This window comes from Cricetulus griseus, chromosome 4, assembly GCF_003668045.3.
Source record: "Cricetulus griseus strain 17A/GY chromosome 4, alternate assembly CriGri-PICRH-1.0, whole genome shotgun sequence".
NCBI classification, from domain to species: Eukaryota; Metazoa; Chordata; class Mammalia; order Rodentia; family Cricetidae; genus Cricetulus; species Cricetulus griseus.
The window spans coordinates 98,860,796-98,867,024 of record NC_048597.1 but is presented as its reverse complement, the minus strand read 5'-3'; positions in this window follow the sequence as shown (position 1 = coordinate 98,867,024).

Below are 6,229 nucleotides of genomic sequence, written 5' to 3'. Positions count from 1 at the left end.
AAGGCCTTCGACTCCCTGAAAGAAATGAATGAATGAATGAACCTATCATAGAGCTGTGGCCCCATCCATTCCTGTGTTTATTCAGGGGGGAGGGAGGCCACATCCCCCAGAGAGCAACTAAAAATGGCAGAGACACTAAAACATGTACCCTAGGACACATAAGAGACTTCACTTATGGGTCAACTCAAGGCCGCCCACCTCTCCCTCCTCCCCATGGCCTTGCTGAACTTCCTGGGACCATATGGTAGTCTAGGAGACTTCCACCCAAACTCCCTCTCCACTGCCTTGCCTCTAGATGGGACTCTAACACAAACTGTAGACTCTCCACCTCTGGCCACCCCCCAGCTCCCCTGTGAATATTTGTCCTAACATCCCTGCCACTCAGAAGACTAAACATAAAGCAGATCAAGCCAGCCATAGGGCTCTTTCCACCCTTAGAGTCCAAACTCAAATATCCATCAAAGGAGTGGACCATGCCCACGATGGAATATTACTCAGTAATCAAAAGAGCAAAATTACCAATGTGGAGGATCTCAAAAGCCTTCTGCAAACTGAAGGGAGCTGGAGCATAGGCCTCTGCTGCATTGTGAGCCCTGATGATATCCTATGGACAGAATCAGGTCGCCAGAGGGTAGAAGAAGAGAGGAGGCAAGAAGGTTATTCTCAGTGTGATCAACACGCTGTTTGTGGGGAATTTGAAGGTGTCTGTGAAACCATGTTTCTCACAATTCAGTGCTCTGGGGTCTGGCGAGAAGGCTCAGAGGTTAAGAACACTTCCTGTTCTAGCAGAGGACCCAGGATCAGTTCCTAGCACTCATGCTGGGTGACTGACTCACTACTGCCTATAACTCCGGCTCCAGGGGTCCAATGGCCTCTTCTGGCCTCTTCAGGCACCCAAACACATGCACACACAGACACACAAATTGACAGACAGACAGACAGACAGACACACAAAAATCTTAAAAACCTTATTGTTCCAGAAGCTGGACCTGTAATCCCAGCACTTAGGAGGCTGAGGCAGAAGAATGGTAAATTTGAGGCCAGCCTGCTTATATAATGAGACCTTCTCGCAAACAAGCAAACAACAACAAAAGTCTTCAATGTTCCATCCACAGGTAAAGAGTCTATTTCACTGGCTATAAATTATATTAAAAACACATAAATAAATATGCAGATATGTATATGCGTAATAAATCTCAATGTTTTTCATGTATTTTATTTTATTAAAATATGTATCTTAGTTGTGCATTTGTGTCTGCAAGGATCTATGCCATGTGTATGCAGGTGCTGGCAGAAGACAAAAGAGGGTGTTGGATCCCCCCTGGAACTGTAGTTGCAGACAGTTGTCAGCTGCCCAACATGAGTGCTGGGAACTAAACTCAGGTCCTCTGCAAGAGCAGCAAGCACTCTTCCCTCTAAGCCAGCCCCTCCCTGATGTGATTTAAACACTTTCCATGAGTTAAAACTCTGAACACTCACAGAACCCTACAAAGTGTGTGTTCTTATTATTTCCATTTTACAGAGGAGGAAAGCTGAGACTGTCAGGTCAAGTCATGTGTGGAAAGTCACCCAGCTCACAGCTGGCCATCCCTGAGACTCAATGCCAAAACATATGAGTGTCGACCCCACGACGGGAACCCTTGAGCCTTACTTTGAGAATTGGGGAGCTCAGCCCACCCACACTCCCTCTCCTGTCAGAACTAACATCAAGAAGGGAGCTTGGAAGAGAATGGAATTGAAGAAAACGGCAGCTCTGCCCTCAGAGATGCTGTGTCCCCCACCATTGCTGCCCCAGTTCCTCATGCTATTTCTTCAAGGCCAGAAACTCTCCCAGGGACCCTAAGTACAACAGCAGTGAGAATCTGCCAGGGACGGTGGCTGCTTTTTTGAAAGCACTCCATGGATCCCCCAACATGTATTGTCAGCACTCAGGATGCCCCTGATGACTTGTGAAGTATTTTCCAGGTGAGCTCCCTGGCTGTGCACAACCCCATCCCTACACAACTGGGGGCACCTGCTGACAAGGCCTCTCTCACTCTCTGGGCCCCACAATTGACCTCTCCCCACTTTGCTAGGTCAAGTGTAGAGGAAGCTGCTCAGGAAGAGGGTCATGTGGGTGTTAAAAGCCCATTTGTCCCCCTCTTAGCAATGAGAGGCAGAAGGTGGTAAACCAGAGTGGACACACTAACAGGCAATGTTCTTGCCTGGGTGGGTATTTCTTCCTCGTGGGTCTGGGACCCATGTTGCTCCAACAGCACACACATTCCATTTGGACTCCTGCTATGACACGGGCAACACTGGATATATTGCTAAGTGTGGCTTCAGACTCTGGAGGGTTTGTGAAGGATTGGAAATATCTGTCTTGAAAAAGAGTCCTCCCCATTCAGCTGGAGAGACTACACATAAAGAATCCCTCAGGAAGCAGCTGGAATGCAGCTCCAGGACCCCTCAAAATTGGCAGGAGCAGGAACAGTTGCTGAACCAGAGAAAGCATCCAATCACTCAATGAGGGCTTGCCTGGACTCTGTGTACTGGGAGTCTGTAACAACCAGGTGGAAGACAGGGAGATGGCTCAGTTGGTAAAAAGTTTGCCCAGCAAGCACGCAGACTGAGTTCAAATCCCAAGAACCCACACAAACTCTGATGCAATACCCCACACCTGTAACCCCAGCACTTCCACTGAGAGATCAGAGCTGTAGACAAGAGAATTCCCAGGGGATTGTGATCCAGCTATACCAGTAAATGCCTAGTCAGGGACCCTGCCTTAGACAAGGTCTCAAACAAGGTAGAAGGCTAGACTTGACATGGAAATTGTCTTCTGACCTCCACATGCATGTCTTGGCATGTGTGTATCCCAATTCCCCCCACCCCTAACAGACACATAACTGTAGTCTCTACCATCATCTTCAATTACCCCCATGTTCACCTTTCCTCTGTGCAGCATTCTGAAATATATCACCCTTGGGTCCTTCGGGTCCTAGAGGTCAGGTTGTAGCCACATGGGGAAGGGTGGAGGCTCTAGCTTAGCCTTTAGATCAGTGGTTCTCAACTTTCCTGATGCTATAACCTTTTAATACAGTTCCTCATGTAGTGGTGACTCCCCCACACCGAACCGTTAAGTTATTGTCATTGCTTCTTCATAACTGTAATTTTGCTACTGTTATGAATTATAATGTAATATTTGTGTTTTCTGATGGTCTTGAGCGACCTGGTCTTTAGCCCCCCCCCATCCCCATTCCCACGTCTGTTCTGATCTTGTTCCTCTTTTCTTGGGGGCTTGGTTCCCTAGAGACTTCATTCATATAATCCCTGCTTCTGCCTGGATTCCAGCCTTGAATGCCTCATCCCTGATGTAGGTGAGAAATTCCTGATAATGCTAGGCAGCCAATGAGAGCCCCTGTGTTCCCTCACTAAAGAAGCAGGGAGCCGGAAGAGGAACCCCTCGTTGGGGATTAATTGATATGTTTTCCCATGGTGCTGGGTGTACTCAAGACCGTTGATGCATCACTCTAAACTCTGAAAAAAAAAAAAAGTACACACACATGGAAGCCCCAGAACACGAAATCAAAGGGAAGAGTGGAGAGAGCTGTGAAAGGGGGAAGAAGAGGAGGGGCAAGAAGCCCTCAGAACCCACAGGGCCCCTATTCAGCCACTGGTTTGGATGCTGGCTTTGGAATGCAAAGACCTGAACAGCGATGTTTGTTGTTTTGATTTTACAGATGTCCTGAACAATAGCTACAGACAGACCTTTAAGATTCCATCTCTATTTGGGTAATTCACATCGATGTAATTGAGGGCTAGCAAAATCCAGGCATTATCCCCAGGTAGAGACTGCATGGGTTATATGCTTGAGGTGTGCAAAACACATAATAGAGAATTATTTAATCCTCTTCTTGGTTAGTGGCCAGATGACTTTTCAATAAGGACATCTGCAGGCTCTCTTTCCCAGCTATGTATTTAAGAGTGCCACTGCAAGCATGTGAGCAGCACTTGGAGGATGTTGTCATGTGCCAATAAAACTTTATTAATATCAACAGGGGGCTGTAGCTCTTAGTCATCATTCAGGCAAAAAGCACTAAGGCATGGCTTTATGCCTGGTACTGGGGACATGGAAGTAAGATCTGCCCACTGAGCTTTCAAAGCAGTGGGGAGTTGGTGCCTTGGAAGAGATGTGTGTGGGGGTGTTGGATTAACAATTGTGGGAAGGTGGAGAAGGAAAGAGAAGCTCTGCTGGGGCTGTGGGGGTGGGAGTGTCTAGACAGAGTGGGGAGGAGCTGGAGAGTTGAGAGGCATCCTGCTCTCCAAGAAGACCCAAGTTATGCTCCAAGAACACATGCTGAACTCGCAACAATCTGGAACTCCAACTCTAAGAGATTTCACACACACACACACACACACACACACACACACACACACACACAAAAAAAAAAAAAAAAAAAAAACCAACTAAAAATGAATCATTTTAATTTGAAAAGCGAAAAGAAAGGAGTGGGAAGATGTCATAGATGTCATAAGAGTCTACACTGAAGATTCTCTGGGGTCCCTTCATGTCCCCATGAGGCGGGTCCAGGAATTCTGAGCTACTATAGAAAGACACCAGCTGGTAATTCAGTGGAGCCTGACCATAGGGCATACCACCTTGGTCTCAAATGGGTGGTGGGTGTTATCTCTATGTAGTTTATTTTAAACCTGGGTCATTCAAGGGGTCTGGTTTTCCCAAGCACTTGGGAGACACCCAGCAACCATCTGACCAGGGTCTTTCTCATCAAAGGACTGAGAACAAACCAGATCAGCCACCAGCAGTCTCCAGCTGCACTCCCCTAACTCGTGGCTGCTTTTCTGTGTACCCTTTGACCCTTCCTCATTAATGCATGCAGTGTGCCTCGGTTTCCCCAGCCGTACAATGAGGAAACGACTATTTGCTTTGTGGAATATTGCTGTGGGAACCCATTTCCCATAACAATATTTATGCCATGCTTAAACACTGGCCGAGAATGACACTGCTGCCTGTGAGTCGAGGCTAGCCCACTTGTCACTACAGTCTTCCCTTTTGCTGGTAGTATTGTCACATAACTCTTGTCTCTCTTCAATTCCTCCTCAGAAACCATGCCTAAACACTGCCCCATTAGAGGTAACCCCTGAACTGGACTCAGGAGACAGCAGCCCCACCCCAGCTGGCTGACCCTGCTGAGCCTGAGTGGGGTGCATCTGGATGTGTCTCTGCTTACAGAAGATGAGACCCAAGGCCACCAGAGCTGGAGACAGGCGGGTGCCCTCCCCACAGTCACTTGCCCACCCACAAAACTCTCTTTTCATCCTATGCAGTGCAACTTCCTCCTGCCTGGGTTTATAGAAGGCGACAGCAGAGGCGAGAAAACAGGCGGCGGAGAAGCCATTACAATCAATTTGCGCAGCTCTCGCGTGCGCAGACAGACTCCGTGTGGACTGGATTCTGTTACCCGGGCTGGGGGCGGGGGAGAACGGCTGGGCGGGGGGCATGGGGGCCTTCAGGGAGGCTGGAGCCTTCTGCCTTCCGCGGATGGGCCCCATTAGGGCTGCAGGCTGGCGCCACTGCTGCGGGGGCTCCCACCCCGCGCAAGTCCCATCCCAGAGCAAGATGGGGGGCGCCCTTGTTAGCTTAACTCCTGAGGCTCCCAGACTAATTGCTCACGGTGCAAACACGCCTCAAAGTGCTGCGGCCTCGTCAATAACAGTGTATTAGACGCTTCCATTCCACAAGCATTGATCTGTTTCCCTCCCTGCCTCCTCCTGGCTCCGCTCCCTACATCCCTCTCCCAGCCAGGGCCGCCTGGCTCCAGCTTTGATGGCCCCCCCTCCCTAACACACTTTAAAGTGTTTTCTAAGCGTGTGTTTAGCGTGAGTGGTGTCTAAGTGCTAATTGTTACACCACAGGTTGATTGGCGACGAGATGGCTTGCCAAGTCTCTCCTGTCTCCTGGGGGGGGTGCGGGAGGGGGGCAGAAAAGAGGTGGGAGAGGGAAATCCTGGATGTTTCTGAGTTTCCGGTCCTCTTTGCCTTTTCAGGCCCTGTTATTGCGGGGGTGGAGAGGGTAACCCCTACTACTATTTTATTGTTGTATTTTATTTATTATTTCTGGAAATAATAAAAGAAAGAAAAGATTTCTCTGCAGGTGTTGGGTAAACTAAAGCCTGGTTAGGTTTGAGGCTGGCAGAGTATGGCTGGGAAGAAAGAAGAGGGGTGGGGAGGC